Raw genomic sequence first — 20,508 nt, forward strand, 5'->3', positions numbered from 1 at the left:
ATCAGAAGGACAACAGGGCTGAATTAGTAATTCATGACTGCCGTGTAATCAATAAGTAATCTATCACAAAGGAGAACGCCAGAGTCAGCAGGCAGAGCTCTTGCTTAGGGTTCAGAGGGCAGGCAGCTACGTGGGAGGAGTGGGAAAATCCAGACCCCGGGAGGGAGAGGTACGCACACAGCCTTGTTCCCTCGTCCCTTGTCCGGAGGCCACATCTGTAAACTGAGGAAGCAGAACTCAGCAAGCACAAAACCAACAGACGGCTGCCTGAAGAGAGCCAGCCACTTGGGTATTTACTGAGACCTCACAGTATCCGCCTTCTCAGAAGAGGTACAAGTCACACTAGGGCTCACGAGTCCGGGGCTTCAGGAAGGTTCTAGAATGCATCCTGCACTCACATTTAGCTTCCATGTAATAGTTGCCCGATTGAGCTCTGGAACACGATTAAGCCTAGGCCGCCCTAACTCATCTTACAAACAACTCAGTATTTCTCTCTTAACGACCATTTAAGAATCAATATGGGGTGAAACACAGAGCTCACAGAAGCTATCCATGCAGCCTTCGGGAATGCCTGGGGGTGGGGGGTGGGGGGTGGGGGGTGGGGGAGGGGAGGGGAGGGAGAGGCTGGATGCCATGGGCAGGCTGGGGGAGGGTCATCATGGGCCACTGGGGTGTCACCTGGCTGTCAGTCACATGTGCCCCCAACCAGCAGACCCAGCAGAATACAGTGGCCACCACGGTCACTTCCGTCCCCCCTGAGGAGTCAGGCAGAAAGAGAGGCTCACTGTTAGAGTTCTTTTTTTTGTTGTTTTTTAATGTCTATTCACTATGAGAGAAAGAAAGAGAGCGAGAGCAGGCTGACAATTGGGGGAGGGGGAGAGAGAGAGAGAGAGAGAGAGAGAGAGAGAGAGAGAGAGAGAATGAATCCCAAGCAGGCTCCACGCAGTGAGCACAGAGCCCAACTTGGGGCTCAATCTCACAAACCGTTAAGATCCTGACCTGAGCTAAAATCAAGAGTTGGACGCTTCACTGACTGAGCCACCCCAGCGCCCCAAAACCAAACCTTTTAAAGAATCTAAAATATGCTAGCCCAGGACAAACTTTAAAATTCCTGTTGCTCAATTAGCATTTCACCTGTCCAGACAACAGACTCACTTAGGGTTCTGGGATTTTACCTACACTCTGTTAAATCTAGCGCAGGCTAACAATGGAATCTTCCAAGCAGGGGTCACAAAGTATTGATTTGAAGGAAGACACTCGCCATCATGTTCCCTGAAAACTTACTGAACTACGGTATAGGAATCCACTAAGGCATTACTGACGTGACACTCAGTTCTCGCAAAAACGCTCGGAATGGCTCACATTCTGTGAGCACGTCCCGTGTCGTGCGGGATGGCTACCCGCCTTCCCTGTCCCTGTGGTCCCTACATGAACCCACCACAGAGATCAACCACCCGCCCCGTGAAAGCCCTTCTGCAGAGAAGCAAACACATAGGGCGAGCACAAGACAGATGCTTCTGGAAATGAGTGCTAAGATTAAGTATCTATTCGGTGCAAACTTGATGCCAAAATACTTTCCATGAGACCGCACCGCCCCTGGAAGGCACGTGAAGGGGAAGGTAAAACAATTTTACACACTCCATCTCATGTCACGCGGATTCAGGAGGATGTATTTACTGCACAAATACAGGTCAGACAACACGGTTGTAAATCAACTTATTAATAGACGCTTTGCTTCCGCAAATAACCCAGTCCCAAACTGGACACTGACTTTTGTCCCAAATATCTGAACAGCTCATCTGATCTCAAACCCACATGCGTGCCTGGCCTCACTGCCATCAATCAGCACCCGGAGGAAGCTTTCCTTCTAAAACAGATACAAAGTCGGTGAACCAAATTCGTGTTTGGCTCATAGATAATTCGGGGCACACGTCCTCCGTAAGCCAACCAGGAGGCGGCCAGGCGCTCACCAGCTGACTGTGGGCACAGAGGAGAGCGCCAGCTACAGGCGAGGCTCGGCCTTCTAGCCCCAGGAGCCTCCCTGTACGCCCTGTTGGGTCCACAGCGCCATCTAGTGGCCTCCTTCACTGGCTAGGAAACAGGACGTTCATTGAATCCGCTTCACTGCATTCACTGGCACCTTAAAGAAACGCTACGTGCCCGGGGTGTTCAAGATACACGTGTATACTGTCCGTTCTTCCCGGACCCACGTGAGCACCTGTTAACATGCAATGTCTGTCTGTTTCCTCCCATCTTCGTCTAGAAGGTGGGCTGGTAAGTGAGGCAGGGCAGGGCAGGCTTGCTTAAGATGCTAAATCCCTAAAGACTGATAGGTGATTTTAAGTAAAAGGAAGAAAAAGAAAATCAATGGTACTTGTGAGGCTGTGACAGAAGAGGAAACAGAGATCTTGGGGATCCTGGCACTGGGCTCCTGAGATCCTTATAATTTTCTAAACCATAAAAGCAATGGGGGCATCTTTTGTTCTGATGCCTGGTCTTTGTTGTTATGGTTGTTGTCGTCATCGTAGTGGTTCCTGAGATAGCCCCAGGGCTTTCATAAAGGTGAAAGGATCCTCTTTTATAAAACATCACCTTTTGTTACTCATGATGAGCCCCTTCCAACCACACCTGAGTTTATATTAATGAGGTGCTTTTTGGAAAGCCACCAGGTAACCACGGGCTGGGGGCTGGCTGCCAAGGGAGCCAATCACGATCATCACGGGGCTATAGGTTTGGAAGGGTCCAGTCCCGTTCTGTGCCCTCGGGGGGTGGGGTGGGGGGGAGGACATAGGGGCTGGACGCTGAGCTCATCACCGGTGGCCAATGATGTAATCAATTGTGCGTATGTGGTGAAGCACCCCTATCAAAACTCCCAACCCCATAGGTTTTGGAGAGCTCCCAGGTTGGTGCACATATGGAGGAGCCTGGGGGGTAGCGTGCCCAGCACGGGAGCCCCGAACCCCTTCCCCATACCTTGCTCTACTCACCTCTTCCAACAGACTGTTCCTGAGCTGTATCCTTTATAACAAACTAGTAACCTAATTAGTAAGACGTTTGCCTGAGTCCGGTGGACGCTCTAGTAAATGACTGAACCCAGTATGGACACATGTAGCTGGTGTCAGAGAATTGCTTGCAGGGGGGAGGGGGGAACCCACCCTTCTGGAAAGTGCCGAGTCAGAGCAGAGGTAAGGGGAAGATTTCTTCCCAGTGCTGTAGCTGAAAAATCCCGAACACATATGTAAAGGCCAAAGTTTTTACACGCTTCTATCTGGATGGGAACTAAAGGTCCAGCCTGCGAAGGCGTTTTAAACCTAAGCCATGTTCACTGGGCAAGCCGTTTTTGTTGACCTCTGAGCAATTAAAACCTTGTGCAGGTTTTAATTCTACTGAAGTCGGCATTCTACCGAAATGCCTTTGGCACACCAATGAATCTCTATCCTCACAGATTCCACTCACAGGTATTTAATTCTTTTTTGAAACATTTCTTTGAGAGAGAAAGAGCACGAGTGGGGGAGGGGTAGAAAGAGGGAGAGAGAGAATCCCAAGCAGGCTCCTTATTGTCAGCGCAGGGCCGGATGCAGGGATCGATCCCACAAACCGTGAGATCAGGACCTGAGCCGAAATCAAAAGTCAGATGCTTAACTGACTGAGCCTCCCAAATGCCCCACAAGTACTTAATTTTTAATAGGTACAGTTGGACATAAGTAAGAATAAGAAAATCAGGTATTACACTGTTAGAGTATACCTCTGTTCATATTCATGATAGTTACAGATATTCAGAAACCCTAAAAGCAGATCACCTAAACATATCTCCAAATACAAACATAAATGCCATTTCTATATCGAGTCATTTAAAAAAAATTGAATCAATACTTTATTTCGGTGGTTACTACAGGCAGGCGGGATTTGAAGCAGGAAATAAAAACCCTAGAATTACGTCCAGCATATACACAGAACTACATATATATAGCTTCAGCCACACTCACGTCTCCTGACCTTTCAGCATGTACAAGAGAAACTTCGCTTTCCAGCCTTTGTGGGAAATAGTACTCTCCTCTCCACCCACCTCCCATAGACGACGACAACCGCCACTGTCAGTGCCAATAAATTGAGAAAATACCTATCAACAAGCTGATTAATTCACCAGCAGGAAAAATGTGTGGGGGTGTGTTTCACTTCAACTCCACATGTACACCTCCTACACTTCCTGTTGCTGGGTTCTGGGGCAGCACTCAGCAGATATACATGGCCTCCCAAGCCCACAATGCCACTGCCAGCCCCAGAGCACGTTCAGGGGCATCCAGTGACACAAGACTGGGTCCGATCCGCTCGGACAAGGTTGAAATTGAAACAGTCCTCTCCATGTGCTGAGGCTGAACCAACGTGTTCCTTTTCATTTACAGGTGACACCTTCTCTATTTGTCTTGGGGTGCCTTTCTTTCCCCTACTCCAAATGCAGGACTGTTCCCTCACGGAGGCTGCTGGCTATTTGGTCACCTCTCTCCTTCCGTGAGAAGCTCTGGCGTTCTCTTCTGCTAATTTAGAACTGCATCCTGAGCCCTCCCAGAGCTTCCCAGAGCAAGTCACAGATGCAGGGCCCCAGCAGATAGCTCCACAGACAAGAAAACCCACGTAGATCACCGATTCCCTGCTTTCATGAAACATGTAACCTGTTTTCCTTAAAGCTGTGTGTAGATACACACATTCTGTCTAGAGAAGTGCTTTTCCTGTGCTGCCGGACTGGCAGGGAGCCCCGGTCCCATCTCCACCCTGGTCTGATGCATTCAGGCTCCTTTTGGTCCCGACTCAAGGGGAGACACCGTCCAAGGTTCCCAGGATGCTGACCCGCCCAGGGCTGCCCAGATGCCCTCACCCTCCCCTTCCCTGCATGTAGCCAGGTTAACAATGGATGGAGGAAAATCAGTATTTCAGGAAGGAGCTGGTGAAATCCTATGTCCCGCATGGAAAGAGGGAGGATTCCCACAATTCCAAAACCCTGACGCCAGAAACCGCCTTGACAACCAGTCAGCGACTGAGTGACTCCCAGATTTCTCAGCCCGTCCTGCCTGCACACACAGCCGGCGAGGAAGTACTCAAAAGACAGTCTAGGAGGCAAACGTGTTCAAGTTCGTGGGCTCTTTCAAAACTTGGAAGGCAGGGGCACCTGGGTGGCTCAGTTGGTTGAGTGTCCAGACTCTTGATTTCAGCTCAGGTCGTGATCTCACAGTTCATGAGTTCAAGCCCCATGTTGGGCTCTGCACTGACAGCACGGAACATTCTTGGGATTCTCTCTCTGCCCCTCCCCTTCTTATGCTCTCTTTCAAAATAAATAAATAGGGGCTCCTGGGTGGCTCAATCAGTTGAGTGACCGACTTCGGCTCAGGTCATGATCTCACAGTCCGTGGGTTCAAGTCCTACGTCGGGCTCTGTGCTGAGAGCTCGGAGCCTGGAGCCTGCTTCGGATTCTGTGTCTCTCTCCCTCTCTCTGCCCCTCCCCCGCTCATGCTCTGTCAAAAATAAGCCAACATTAAAAAAAAATTTTTTTTAACAAAATAAACAAACTTAAAAAAAAAAAGCTCGAAGGAAAACACTGGAAATACACGACGCAGGTTGGTATCTGCTATTTGCACGTTCAGCCTGTCTCAGTGCAGACTCGGTTCCCTTTCCTTCCTAGTATTCGAGGTGTGGCTTCCCGGTGAATCATCCTGCATGGTTCAGCAAGGTGAGACCCAAAGGAGTGGAAATCCAATGTGCCACACGGTGACCTGGTGGCCTCACCGGGAGCCTGACCTCTGACCTGGGTGTCCACACGCAGTGGCAATAACCACCCGTGACTGCAGTTACCAAGTACGTATCATGTGCCCCTACGCTTCACATCGCTGATGACTAATCCTCAAAATAACAACAGGGACAATAATGCCGATTTCACAGTGAGACAAATACCCTCATGTTCAGTGGGGTCAAGGTCCCACGGCTGCTGGCGCAAAAGCTCGCAGGAGAAGTCCAATCTGTTTTCTTTCAGAAAGGTCAGGGTGCTTGTTCGGACAATGGTGCCTTCGGCCAGGCCAGCCTGCCCTGATGGTCACGCTCCCGGAGGTGCTCGGGCCAAAGCCACCCTCCCCCCACGCCGCCATCCCCACTCACAGGCAGCTTTCTCCACTACCAGGGCCGAAAAAAGGATGCACACGTCACCCCTGCTGGCCAGCACAGGGGCGGGCTCCTGGGGGCCAATGTGGAATGTGGCCCACGGTGACCAGTGGGGACAGGGGTTTAGCCGTGCAGAGAAGTCAAGCGTCACGTCCGGAAGAGAGCTATTCCACCTAAGAGATGGGTGTCAGGACCTAGCCACGAGGCAAAACAAGATTCGGGAAATCCCCAGGCCCCAGAGACGCGGACACCCTGGGGCTGGCTTCTCGGGTGACTCATCAGGCAGCCCCAGGAAGACTGGTTTGGGAAGGTCCAGGACCAGGCTGCTCATCTCAGAAGTTGCACTTGAACACGGATCCCACTTCCTAACAAACATCGGCTTTTGGTACAGATACATATGCTTCGTCCACTCCAGTCCTGGGGGCCACGCGGCAGGTAGCTGTCCCGACCCGCCAATATTCATCTTATGGTAAGGTGTCCATCTTATGATGGCTTGGGCGATGCTCAACCCTAAGTGGAGGCTGAATGGACAGAACCTGTAAGAAATAGGGTAAGCCCATGATCACTCACAGCTGTGCCCACTTCCCACGTGTCCCCGGAGTGTGGCCAGGCCTACAAGTGGCCCAGAATGGTGCCAGCAGTGACTTTCAGGGAGGGAGGCTGGGCTCTGTCTCCCCATCCGGACAAATTCCTCCTCCTTGTTTTTTTTTCAGTTTTAAGTTTTTTTATTTTGAGAGAGAGAGACAAGAGACAGAGACAGCACACAAGCAGGGGAGGGGCAGAGAGAAAATCCCAAGCAGGCTCCGCACTGTCAGCACAGAGCCTGATGCAGAGCTCGAACCCACGAACTGTGCGATCACGACCTGAACAAGAGTGGGACGCTTAACCGACTGCGCCACCCAGGCGTCCCAACAAATTCCTCCTTCTTCCCTCCGGGGCCACGTGACAGCCCAGAGCACTGCAATACTCAGAGGGAAGGGTACGTCACAAAGTCCAGGGCAGATCCTAGAATGAAATGCAGATATTCCGGTGGCCAGACAGCACTACGACCAAAGCAAAAGAGCAAAAAAAAAAAAAAAAAAAAAAAAGTGAAGATAATGATTAACCGCTATCACTGGACTTTGATTCCGCTGAGATTCATTTGTTTAATCTATGTGTTTTAGAGAACGGTCAAATAATCCTATCCCCCCACTCAGTCTCCCCTAAAAAGGAAAGCCCCTCACTTCCCTCAGGGATTCTGCTCATTGAAATTCAAGAGCTGGAATCTGATGCTGGGTGAACACGACCCAGCTAGAGTGGAAATTTTCCTTCTTTCTTGGACTGTGTCCTGCCGTGTTGTCGCGTGTTGTTGCAAGGGAGCATCTAGATGGCACTGAAGCTTCTCTCGGGTCTGCGAAGGCGGTTGTGTTCAGCACCGTGAAGCAAATACGACACGGGAAAAGAATTTTCCTCTCCGGGAAGGACCTCAGCTACACATTAGAGGGAAAAAAAAGAAGTACAGACTCAGGGGTACCGTCTCTATTTGTACTTAATAGAAGACAGTTAGTTGGGGGAGAAGGGCAGAAACATGCCCACAAAACATCACTCAAAAAAAAAAAAAAAAAAAAAAAAGCAAAAATTAACTGCATCTTTCTCCTTAGTGATTGACTGTGTTTCTTCTCCAGACTCTGGCACAGACCCTTACTTCTTCTGTGACATCATAAAGCAGCCACAAGCCGAGCGCAAGACTTGTGCAAACAGCTCGTCACTCTGGAAGGTTCTCACTTTCCATCAATCCTAAAAATATGAGTGCAAGCACACTGGAGCTGAAGAGGGAAAATCCAGGCCAAAGTCCATCACTCGCCGAGAGCACTGTCCTCTCGGAAAGGCAAAGTGTTAAAGGCCAATCAGACAGTGGGGAGTCTTTATTATCTCATTCACCACTAACACTGTTTCTGTGAATCTAACTCCATAAGCGTAAAATCCATTCGTGTGGCCAATATCTTCCTTCCTCCGTCAAGTACTGACTGAACACCTGATACACAAGTGACATCGTTCCAGGCCCTGGGAATACAGATGTTGGCGAAACAGACACGAGTCCCCGCCACCTGAGGATCAAGTCCCTTCCGCCGGCTTCGGCAAAGGGTGACCGCGAGAACCCTAAAGTCGCAAGGACGGAGATGAAACTTTTTCCTGCCTCTGGAAAAATAATTGCGTCCACCGGCTCGAGGGCGGAGACATCGCGAAGGAAGCAAGCCGAGATCCTGGCAGAAAGGGGCTCCCATCAACCGAGGGGAGGGAAGGAAGGAACCCCACCCGAGACGCAGCACCTTGCGAGAGAGGGTCGCGACAGGCAGGGGGCGGTCACAGCAGTACAAGGTGCGGTGTGCGTCCCCAGCCAGAGGACCTTGCCTCAGCGGAGGCAGTGGCCAAACCAGGAAAGTGTCCCAGAGGCCACTCTCCTACGACCGTTATGCCCACTCTTGGCGGAAGAGAAGGGTTTTAAAACCAGATCTCTGCGTACAGGCAAGACAGTCAACTAGAGGGCATTCGGCTCTAAGAAGAGCCCGACTTCCAAGGCGTCAGGATGGGGAAAGTCATTCCAGGAGAACGTACCAGGCGATTCCAAGAAATGGCACAACTCCCAGAACTGCAACGCCCAGGAGACAGGAGCTGGCTTTCCAGGATGTGGAAGGAAACAGGGTTTAACCAGAAAGAGGGCCGTTCCAGAGGTGGCAGGCAGGGTCTCATTATCCAGATGTGTCCTCCCAGGAGCACCTGGATGGTTTCTGTTTCAGCTAACAGCTCCCTGGGGCTCACCTGGATGCATCTGAATCCAAGTCTTTGGAGTCTGGCAGGGAATGAATGGAGGTCCTGAGGACTTACTATTCTTATGATAATGATTTCTCAATTAAGGGAAATTAAGCGGTGCCTTCTGATTAATGCCCCAAGTCAAGGTCCCTCTGGACCCAGGTTTCAGGGCTGAGAACAGTGGAGGAGGGAGCACAGTGGGAGGCTGTGGGCTTGGTTTTTACACTCTCCATACGTATTTATGTTGCTTCATCTAATTTCCTACCTGGCACACAATAGATGCTCAGTAAATTTTAGCTGAATACCTAAAACACTGGAGTCCCCAGCCTCCATAAATCAAGCTGTAGAATTTTCTAGAAAGTCAGCCAGGCAGCGTTCCCAAACTCCCTGGGGGCTAATGAGCCTCCAACCCTTCCTCTCCTTGGAAAAAGGCCCACCAGGCAGGTTACACACAAGCCGCCAGGTGGATACAGGCCAGATGGGCTGCTTCCAAGGAGGGCTGACGTGTATCCCCGAAGGGGGGCTCTGCGGGAAGCTTACCCAGCAGGCCAGACCCGGACCCCTGTGGGCCTCCCTGAGGGCGTGAGGCCTAAGGGCTCATCCCTGAGATCAAAGGGCCAAGGGAAAGATGCAAATTCTGCCCCCATCCAGGAAGTGCGTGGGGCATCCAGCTCTGAACAATGTCTTTCCCTTTGAAAGCACACTCTCACTTCACCCCAGAGCCTCAGGCTTCCCCGCTCAACTGTGGGTGCCGCTGAACCTCTCAGGAGAAGATGCTGCTCCGTACATCACACCTTGCTCCCCCCCTCCACCCCCGTTCCCCCATGGTGTGGCCCACGGAGACACTGGAACATGAGGAGCGAGGCTTGGTGGGAAGCGGGCTCTGCACTAGGAAGGGCCTCCATTTCCAGATGGAACAAGAAGGATACATTTCTCAAGTCAGGGGCTCTCTGTTCACATCTCCAAGGAGCAGGCACCGGGCCCCGGACAAGGCGGGACGCAGTATTTCCTTGAACAAACACTCCTTGTCTGCTGTGTCCAATGCCCTGTGTGCTGATTAAAGAGTAATTCAGAGAGTGTGCAGGCAGTGGGGGGCCAGAATGCGAACATTCACTGGGATTACTCATAAACCCTGTACCATACCCACGAGCCACAGACTATCAAGCCCATTGCACAGATGAGAAAACCAAGGCTCAGCTGGGTTACAATACCCACCGCAAAGTCACACAGCTATTCGTGGAGCCTCAGTTCCTACCCCGGTGAGGCTAAAAAATCCAACATCCTCTTTGGGTTTTTTTCTCCCCCCCCCCCCCACCCAAAGATTAAAAAACGAAAACATGACCCCTGGTCTCAAGGAGCCTAGAAATAAATTGGAAAGACAGACACCTACTTGACCAAGTATGAAACGAAACCAGGTACGATCAGTTTTCAGGAGGAAAACATACACACACACACACACACACATGCACAGACACACACACACACACACACACACACACACACACACGCGAGAAGATCTGAGGGCAACAACTGATTTAATTGCCCATAGCAACCTAAAGACCCAAGTGTCCGAGGCACAGAATCATCTTCCCAGACTGTTTTAAGATAAAACAAGAACAAAAAAAAAAACAAAAACAAAACAAACAAACCACCACAAAACCAAAACCAAATGAAAGAACCAGTGGCAGCCACACAGAGAATGGGCAGGGGCACAATCAGTGGGACGTGTAAGGGAGCCAGTGTCACCCAGTGTTCCCCATGTGCTCCGAGGTGGGTAAAAACCATTTTGCCGGATGCAGACTCTGGCTGGCTGGCTCGGCGTCAGCAGCTGGGGCTCGTGACACGGAGCCCCTGAGTGGGAAGCACCCCCCGGGGCAACGGTGCCTTTAGCCATCTGACACCCAAGGAGGCCGCAGGCCGGTTGGGACTGCTCTTCATGCATTCGAAATACAGCCACAGGATGGAAGGAGCAACGGCCCGTGCCCCCCACCTCCTCCAGTCCCTGCCCCCACCCCCAGGAAAGGTCAGGACTATTATTAAAGTCTCTCTTGGTCCAGAACTAAATGCAGGCCTGGCGGGTGTCAGTTACCGCTCCCTGGCACGTTCTGCGGGGGCCACTGGGCGGGCTCCCGGCTACACCGCCAGCGCCCAACTATTTAACCCACTCAGGCGTCCGTCAGCGCGTGGCAGGACCCCAGAGAGGATTAACCGGACGTTGTGTGGACAGTGCCCGCCCGCAGGGGAGAACTGGGAGTCTGGAGAGCCGACCCAGAGACAGGGGCACCTGGCAGGGGGGCATATAATATTAGCCGTGTCAACGAAAGTGAAACCGGCAACCTTGTTCAATGACTTCTGAAGGCAGCAGTACGTTCTGTCCCGAGGAACAGGTTGGGCTCACTTTTCCTTGCTGGAAATCTCTAGCCTGAGAGCTTCCTTTGGGGATAGCGTTTAAAATTCTCTAAGAAAAATAACTCATTCCAAAAAATGTTCACTTGGAAGGCTGGCTAACTGAGGTTTTAAAAACCAGAAAGTTAATTTAGGGGCCCCTGGGTGGCTCAGTTGGTTGAGCATGTGGCTCTTGATTTCAGCTCAGGTCGTGATCCCAGGGTCATGGGATCGAGCCCCGCACTGGGCTCCTCACTGAGTGTGGCACCTACTTGGAATTCTCTCTCTCTTCCAGGGGCTCCTGGGTGTGGCTCAGTCAGTTAAGCGTCCGACTTTGGCTCAGGTCATGATCTCACAGCTCATGAGTTTGAGCCCCTCATTGGGCTCACTGCTGTCAGTGTAGAGTCAGCCTGGGATCCTCTGTTGCCCTCTGTCCCTGCCCTTACCCCATGTGCGCTCTCTCTCTCTCAAAAACAAACATTAAAGGGGCACCTGGGTGGCTCAGTCACTTAAGCATCCAGCTACGGCTCAGGTCCTGAGCTCATGGTTTGGGAGTTTGAGCCCCACATCAGGCTCTGTGCTGACAGCTCAAAGCCTGGAACCTGCTTCGGATTCTGTGGCTCCCTCTCTCTCTCTGTCCCTCCCCACTCACACTCTGTTTCTCTCTCTCAAAAATAAATAAACATTAAAAAAAAATTTTTTAGACATTAAAAAACTAGATTCTCTCCTCCTCTCCCGCTGCCCCTCTCCCTTTAAATTTTTTTTTAAAAAATAAGTTAATTTAAGTAAAGTGTAATATAGCGGAAAAGGGTATGTCAGACTTTAGGAGAGAGCGTATTCCAGTTCTCTACCTAAGGGAGATAAAAATAGAGTCTCTCCCCCTCTCCCGCTGCCCGTCTCCCTTTAAATTTTTTTTTAAAAAATAAGTTAATTTAAGTAAAGCGTAATATAGCGGAAAAGGGTATGTCAGACTTTAGGAGAGAGCGTATTCTAGTTCTCTACCTAAGGGAGATCTAAAGATACTCTTTCATCACTGATCTTAATAATGAACTATATCTAAGTTGGACCCACCACTTCCAAAAATGGGATTTACGCTTCCTTGGACGAAAAGATCCGTGTGTTCTATGAGCGATAAATTAAAAACTCACTGCTCACCACTGTGTCCCCTGTGCCTGACGTGGTCTGGACAGGTAACAGATTTTTGTTGAATGAACGTGAGAAACAGGAAAGGTAAGGAGCTCGAGGAAGAAAAGCGAAGGCGAGAAGAACACAAGGACTTCAGGGATGAAGCCCGCTCTCGAGCGGCGAGCATCCTGACAACTAAGGAAACGTGAAACATGAGCGTGTCGGTTCCACACGGGAACCGGGAAGGGGAGGTCGAGTCTGGGCTCGCCTGCCGCTGGGAAAGGCGGGGCCAGCGGGCACCTCGGTGCCTCTTTGTTCTGTGCTCCTCGTGAACACCTGGACTGTTCCAAGCGCAAAGGATAAAGTGAGCACAGGTTCAGGACAGGGGAGGCGGCGGCAGGGGTCCAACCGATTTGGCTGCTTCCGAGACCAGGGGGATTCGGTCCCCACCGCTATCATCTCAGGTTGACCCACTGAAAAATCTAAGGGGGTCAGAAGGTCAGGAAGGCATGAGCGGACTGTGAAGGACGGAGGGCGGCCGGGGGGTGGCAGACACCAATGCTGCAGCCCACCTGCGGGGACACACAGGCTCCGCCAGCCATTTGGGGGTGATCTGGGTGGCTTTTCTGGCCTCTGAGCCTCGGTTTCCTCCCCTGTAAATATGGGTTAACAACAGTGCCCACCGCATAGCACAGTTAGGTCGATTCACTGGTTAACAGATTAAGAACCTGTTTTTACAACAGGAAGGTCACCTAAACATGTTAAGACACAGAGGGTAGAGGCAAGAAATCATGACCTTTCTGAAGGACCATAAGCATTACAGTCATTTATTTAGACGGATCCTGCAGAAGCAGCATTAATCACGTGGGCAAACGCAATTATTAGATGTGGCCCGAATGTATTCCAAAAGGCGGAAAGATGTCATTTTGTGGGAGAAGGATTAGGGAGGATTTTCCTCCTAGCCTTTTGGCATATCAGCCCTAATAGAAGGTGATTAGGCATGGAGGGAGAGAAAAAGAAATCAAAATTATAATCACTTTTTGGCTTCAATGTCCAAGCAGAGGCCAATGTTCATTACTATTCAGGAATGGGAATGGGAGAAAGAGAACTTTATCTTTAGGGGGCAGCACTGTTTTCCTGTGAGGAAATGACACTATGAAGAGTTACTTTTATGTGTGCATGCACATGTGCGCGTGTGTGAAACGGGTAGAACGTCAACGATATTCTCGTGGATAACACAGTAAAAGGAGAAGTAGGGAAGAGGGCATCCAATGAACCACGACTCGAGCTTGGTCCAAAAGCTACGGTCAGCAGGAGCCACACGGTCTTCTCAGCTGACTTTCTGATTTCGTCCTTTGTCATCCCAACCCAAGCTCTCCTGTCACCTCCTAAATGGCACCACACGAAAGGAAGGTCTTCATTAACTTCTTCTCATCTCAGGTGCCTGGAATTACCAGGACTTCCCACGTGGAGGGAAGGGGCAGGAACGCAGGACCTTTCTGGAAGCCACACGCATCTATGGCATGTGAGTTCAGTCATTCTTTAAATATTAACTATTAAAGAGGCGCCTGGGTGGCTCAGTCGGTTAAGCGTCCGACTTCGGCTCAGGTCACGATCTCGCGGTATGCGAGTTCGAGCCCCGCGTCGGGCTCTGTGCTGACCGCTCAGACCCTGGAGCCTGTTTCAGATTCTGTGTCTCCCTCTCTCTCTGCCCCTCCCCCGTTCATGCTCTGTCTCTGTCTCAAAAATAAATAAATGTTAAAAAAAAATTAAATATTAACTATTAAATACAAAGCACTATCGCAAAACCTTCAGGATCAGTCAGACATGGTTCCTACCGTCAAGAAACGCACGATCTCGGGAGAAAGGGGTAAATATGGTACATAAAGTAACGCTTGTAGGACAGCTTATATGTACAGGCACATGCTACATGTTTCCCCTAAGTTACCTCCAACCGTAAAGCTGCACGGACTTGGCTTTGATTCCGATTTTACCAGTGTGTGACTTCTCTGTCACTTCTGGGCAAGTTACCAAACATCTCCGGCTCAGTTTCCCCTATGTGGCTCCGATGACAGTGAAAACTCCGAAGACACGTGGGGACAAGCGTGAGACTCCAAGTTATCACTGTCCTATCAAACGTATTTCACAGTAATGATGTGAGATGGGTATTTGCTATTGAAGAATCTCAACCGCAAAGTGGTTACTAACTCGCCCACGGTCTCAGGGCCCTCCCCTGCCCCCTGGAAGAAACCAGACACAGGGAATAACTGGTCCAAAGCCTGGCCGCCCCCAACATCTGTGACATTTGCCGTGGCTCCCCGCAGGGGAGGAAACAAAACACAACAATCTTTCTCGACCTACTTCACCTTCTCTACTGACAATCTTCTCTAATTCTGGTCTCTTCCACTCGGCAAACCGATTATCCAACGAGATACGGAAGGTCCTGAAATATGCCCACGACACATCTGCTCTCCGTACATACACGGTTATGGGAAAGGAAGCCAGCCCTCCCCCCCCCCCCCCCCCCACATAGTTCTGCACGTTGAAACTGCGTGCTAACAACCATCCTTCTGGCTTACGGACAACCAAGAGAAGAAGCTACAGCCAGTAGCCGTGACAGGTTGGACAGGAGTGCGAAAGGCCGGGGTGGAAAGGCACTGCTCCTTTTAAGGAGCCGAGGGCTGGGGTCTGGGGTCTCCACGGGAGGCGCTGGGTCCCTTGATGTAGGACTCCAGGGGCCATGGGCAATGGTTTAAATACATCTTCAGAGGCTTCACCGTGATGCACACATATCCCCGTCTCCAAATGGACCACGGTCTGGAAACGAACACGCAGGCAACTGTAGCGCCCTCCACAAGCGGACGCGAAACATCTCCCAGCTCTTTGGGCCACCTTTGCTCAGCTGTGCTCTGGTGAGAGTGGTCGCTCAGTTCAGCGTCTGCAGTGAGCAGTGACAGCTGTCAGAAACAACTTGTTTAAAATGAGAAAAAGCCAGGGCGCCTGGGTGGCTCAGTCAGTTAAGCGTCCGACTTCAGCTCAGGCCATGATCTCACAGTCCATGGGTTCAAGCCCCGCGTCGGGCTCTGCGCCGACAGCTTAGAGCCTGGAGCCTACTTCAGATTCTGTGTCTCCCTCTCTCTCTCTGCCCCTCCCCTGCTGGCACTCTGTTTCTCTCTCTCTCAAGTATAACAATAAACATTTAAAAAAATTAAAAATAAAATAAAATGAGAAAAAGCCAAACTTCTAAAATCCTCGGACACCTCATGTTATCAAAAATATTGTCAAGAAAAAACTTGACCCAGGGGTGCCTGGGTGATCAGTCAGTTAAGCGTCTGACTCTTCATTTTGGCTCAGCTCACAATCTCACGGTTTGTGGGATCGAGCCCCACTCCAGGCCCTGCGCTGACAGCATGGAGCCTGCTTGGGATCGTCTCTCTCTTTCTCTCTGCTCCTCCCTCACTTGCGCTGTCTCAGTCTCTCTCAAAATAAAAAAAAAAAAAAAAAAAAAGAAAAGAATGAAAAAGCTTGACCACATTATTAATTGTACCCAAAGGAAGGGACAGCAGGACCCCAGCAGGTATTATCTGCTGCAGCTACAGGTGGACGTAACCCAGCACACGTTCACGGTTAGGCCAACAACATAAAGCGTGTGCTCTGTGGAACAGCCTTCAGTCATAAAAGGAATGAAACTGATGCGCCAGGATGAACCCCAAAGACCGTGCTACACGAAATAAGCCAGGCACAAAGAACAAATATCCTGTGATTCCACTTACGTGAGGTAACCAGAAACCGTAGACACACAGAGCGGAACAGAGGTTACCAAGAGCTGGGGAGAATTACTGCCTTGAGGCATGCAGAGTTTCCGTGTGGGGTGATAAAATTTTTGAGACGGACGGTGCTAATAACGGCACAACAGTGTGAAAATAATGAATGCCAGACCTGTGCACTTAAAAACAGTTAAAAGGAACAGTTTTCCTGTCCTATGTATTTGACCGCCATAAAAGGGTTATCTTTAAAAAACCAGCCAAGCACAATTCTAGCTGTTACCAAACCACCAACTTTTTTTTTTTTTAATGTTTATTCATTTTTGAGAGACAGAGAGAGACAGAAGATGAGCGGGGAAGGGGCAGAGAGAGAGGGAGACACAGAATCCGAAGCAGGCTCCAGGCTCCGAGCTGTCGGCACAGAGCCCGACGCGGCGTTTGAACTCACGAACCGTGAGATCATGACCTGAGCCGAAGTCGGACGGACACTCAACCGACTGAGCCACCCAGGCGCCCCAAGCCGCCAACTTTTCAAAGGAAAATGCCTCCCTTCCCGGAGTGTGAGGGGTTTGTAGCAACGGTCACCCCAAACTAAGCTGCTTACATGAGGAGCAAGCGAACACAAACAAGAGCGTTAAATCTTTCTGCCAGAGAAAGGGCCGGTCAAGGAAAGTCACAGAATCTTTTGTCTGGCACAGCAGGTCCCTTGCGAACGACCCGCCGAGTCGACATCCAACACATGGCGCAAACCTAAGGCCCATAATCGGAGCATCCGAGGGCGCCCTGCACAGTAAGGAGGCACCAGATGGCTGCCAATTTCTGTCATGTGATCTCAGGGCATCTTGCTACGGGGAACCGAGCACTGACCCTGGTGTCCGCCGCAGAGGGGGGCCGGGGAGGCTCGGAGATGCCCCGCAGGGTCGGCGGCAGGTTCCCATAGGCCTGTGTCTTGTGACCCCGAGCCCGCTCCCTACAGAGGGCGCTGGACGGCTCCCCACTGACACACCTGACCGAGAAGCGCGCGCCCTTCCATTCCCATCACAGACCTCGAGCCTCGGCCCCCTCCCTCTCCAGCTCCGTCGCTGCCACGTTCCATGTGACGTGAGTGTCCGCAGTCAGACACAGACACAGTGTGCCCTCCTGCGCACGCTTTTTTGGCCAGTTTTCCCAGTTGACTGTTTCTCCTATTGACAGGGCTTTCGCGATAAGCCGAGGATACTAACACTCCGCGCGTTAAATGCACCGCAATGATTTTTCTCCCCCCCAGGCTGACGTCGGTGAGGGTTTTAAATGCCGCTATGTCCCTACACAGATGCGTGTTTGCAATGCCCTCAAACATCAGTTTTCCTTTACGGTTGCGCTAAGCTGGACAGAGGAAATTCCTTCTCGGCCTGAGGCACGAAGATTCTCCCTACTCTTAAGTTTTTTAGAACCGCTGTTTTCCACCTTCTGTGATTTAACTGACGGGCAACTGATGACTGAGGATATAGTATGGGGGTAGGGATCCTCCAGTCACCCTCGCCCAGCCCCGCGAGTCCTCGTGATCGGCTGTGACTTCTCTGTGCTACACTGAATGTCCATAAATGGGTAGGTCTCTTTACGGGATTGTCTGTTCTGGTCCTTGGGTCTCTACGTCTACGAATCATTCACACACTTTCCTAATTGTGAGCACTCTTAATGAAGCCTTGTTACCACCCGCCCACATTAAAGTTAGAAGCCCTCTAGGGAGACCGGCTGGCTCAGTCGGGGGAGAGTGTGACTGATAATCTCAGGGCTGTAGGTTCAAGCCCCATGTTGGGCATAGAGGTCACTTAAAAATAAATAAAATCTTCAAAATAAAAAGAAACTTAGAAGCTATCTGTCAAGTCATACCAAAACTCTGCAAAACTTGGTCACATCTGCATTAAATTTAAAGGTAAATTTGATAACGTGACACCTCTGTGAGGTAAGTCTTCTGATTTGTGATCGTGGGATAGGGCTCCAGCTATTTACGTCTTTTTTATGTGCTTCAGCAACATCACACAATGTCAAGGAATCGAGTTTAACTTATTCCTAGATACCTTCTGATTTTAGCTATTATTGTCCGTGGGATTTCTTTTTATATTACGCCTCTTGATTGTTTTCTATAGTTGCACAAGATACTGTGCCACTTTATCTGTTGATCTCACGTTGTATCTCCCCGCTTGAAGAACTCATTCATTTTTTTTTTATGTTTTATTTATTTCTGACAGAGAGAGACAGAATCCAAAGCAGGATCCAGGCTCCGAGCTGTCAGCACAGAGCCTGACACGGGGCTCGAATTCAAGAACCGTGAGATCATGACCTGAGCCGAAGTCAGACACTTAACCGACTGCGCCACCCAGGCGCCCCAGAACTCATGCATTTTAAAAGTTCGTAAGTCTGTGCGGATTCTCTGTCTGGGTAATCTGCAAATAGGCATGGATTTCATTGCTCCGTTTCAGTGTCATTTCTGTTTGTTTAGTATTCTGTTGCACTGGCTAAGACCCCACTGACAACAGGCACTCGAGTGTGATTCCAGGTTTTCATGGACATGACTCTAATATTATTCCTGCGTGTATGACAGATGCTGTACATTTTTGACAAATATATTATTAGAAACTGGTTATGGAGGTTTCTGAAAGTACTGGTTCAGTAAGAGTTTTGTTCTCTTATCGTTTCTTTTGCATCGCACGAGTGGAGAATTGTATATGTTCTTGTGGTCACTGGTGAGATGCCCATTTTTTCCCCTTAAATCTCTGAACGTGTTATAAAGTCTTCATCATGTAACGATGGTAAAGCACCCTTGCACAATCATAATAAACCCAACTTGGTCATAACGTTTGTTCGATGTTTACGACCGACCGCTGAATTTGACTAATGTTTTACGTGGACCTTGTGGTTGTACGGTAACGTGAAATATGCCTGTATCTGGATTTCTTGGACCGTCTCCTGCAAAGCTACAAAACACTGTAAGATGAGTGGGAGAGGGTCTGGGCACTACCTCTCCAACAGCTCATACAAAGAGGGCAATTATTTGCTCCTTGAAGGTTTTGTGACACTCATCTGCAAAACCCCTGAGCCCTTTCGAGGGGGTGGTACTGATTACTGACTCCATTCTTCTGAGTTATTTCTTTATTAAGATTTTGTGTTCTGCCAAGAGTCAAACTGTTTCATTTTGTTTTCCTCTTTCAACTATTCTTATTTCTTCCGATGTCTCTACCTAAAACTTCTGAGTGCTGTCTACGCTACTCACAGAGCTATACATTAGGTCACGTCACGGAACATTCCCTGCACGCCGTGCAGGAGAAATACTCTTGATTTTCTTAGGTAACCTCTAGGTTAGTTTTTCTTTCTAATGGTGTCAGTTTGGTGGTGTTGTTTTTTTTTTTTTTAAAGACTTTGTTTAGAGCAGTTTTAGGTTTACGACAAAATTCAGAGGAGAGTATGGAGATTTCCCATAAACCTACTGCCCCCCCCCCCCCCCCACATGCAGAGCCTCCCCGCTGGTCAGTATCACTCACTGAAATGGTACATTTTTACCACGGACAAACCTATGCTTATACACCATAACCATCCGAAGTCCACGGCTGACCTAGGGTTCGCTCCTGGTAGTGTGCATGCCATATGGGGACCTGCACAGCCATACCCATCCTGGTAACATCATATGTCTTTATAACGTCAGTACTGTCACTGCCCTAAATCTTCTCTGCTCCACCCAGAGAAGATTTTTCTGTCACCATCCCGGGCAACCACTGGTCTTTTTACCACCTCCGTAGTTTTTCCTTTTCCAGAATATCGCGGAATTGGAATCCTATCAGCATGTCACCTTTTCAGGCGGGCTCCTTTCACACAGTACCGTGCGGCCCGGCCTCCTCCCTGTCTTCCCATGGCTTGATAGTTCACCTCTTCTTAGTGCTGAGGAATATTCCACTGTCTGGATGCACCAGTTTATTCATCCATCCATCTAACGGAGGACGTCTTGGTTGCTTCTGAGCTTTGGCAATGACGAAGAAGGCAGCTACATGCATCGCTGGGTTGGCTTCTGCGTGGACCTAAATCTTCAGCTGTTCTGGGTAAACACCGAGGTGCACAACTGCTGGGTCATACGGCAAGAGCAAGCTGAGTTTTGTAAGAAACCGACAGACTGCCCTCCAAAAGCGGCTGCGCCATTTTGCATTCCCAAGAGCAATGAGAGTTTCTGTTGCTCTACATCGCTGTCAGCACTGGGTGTTGCAATTTTGTCTTTGTTGCTGAGACCCTTTATCCATTTCGCCCCTATTTTCACATTTACAGGCAT

The 20,508-nt window shown here is 50.0% G+C and overlaps 1 protein-coding gene across 8 annotated transcripts in view; it reads right to left on the reverse strand.

Annotated features, from left to right (window-relative positions):
• Window positions 1-20,508, reverse strand: part of GRB10 (growth factor receptor bound protein 10) — a 186,854-nt gene that overhangs the window by 73,152 nt on the left and 93,194 nt on the right. The window lies entirely within an intron of this gene.

The sequence above is a fragment of the Panthera onca genome, chromosome A2 (genome assembly GCF_046562875.1).
Source record: "Panthera onca isolate mPanOnc1 chromosome A2, mPanOnc1 haplotype 2, whole genome shotgun sequence".
NCBI classification, from domain to species: Eukaryota; Metazoa; Chordata; class Mammalia; order Carnivora; family Felidae; genus Panthera; species Panthera onca.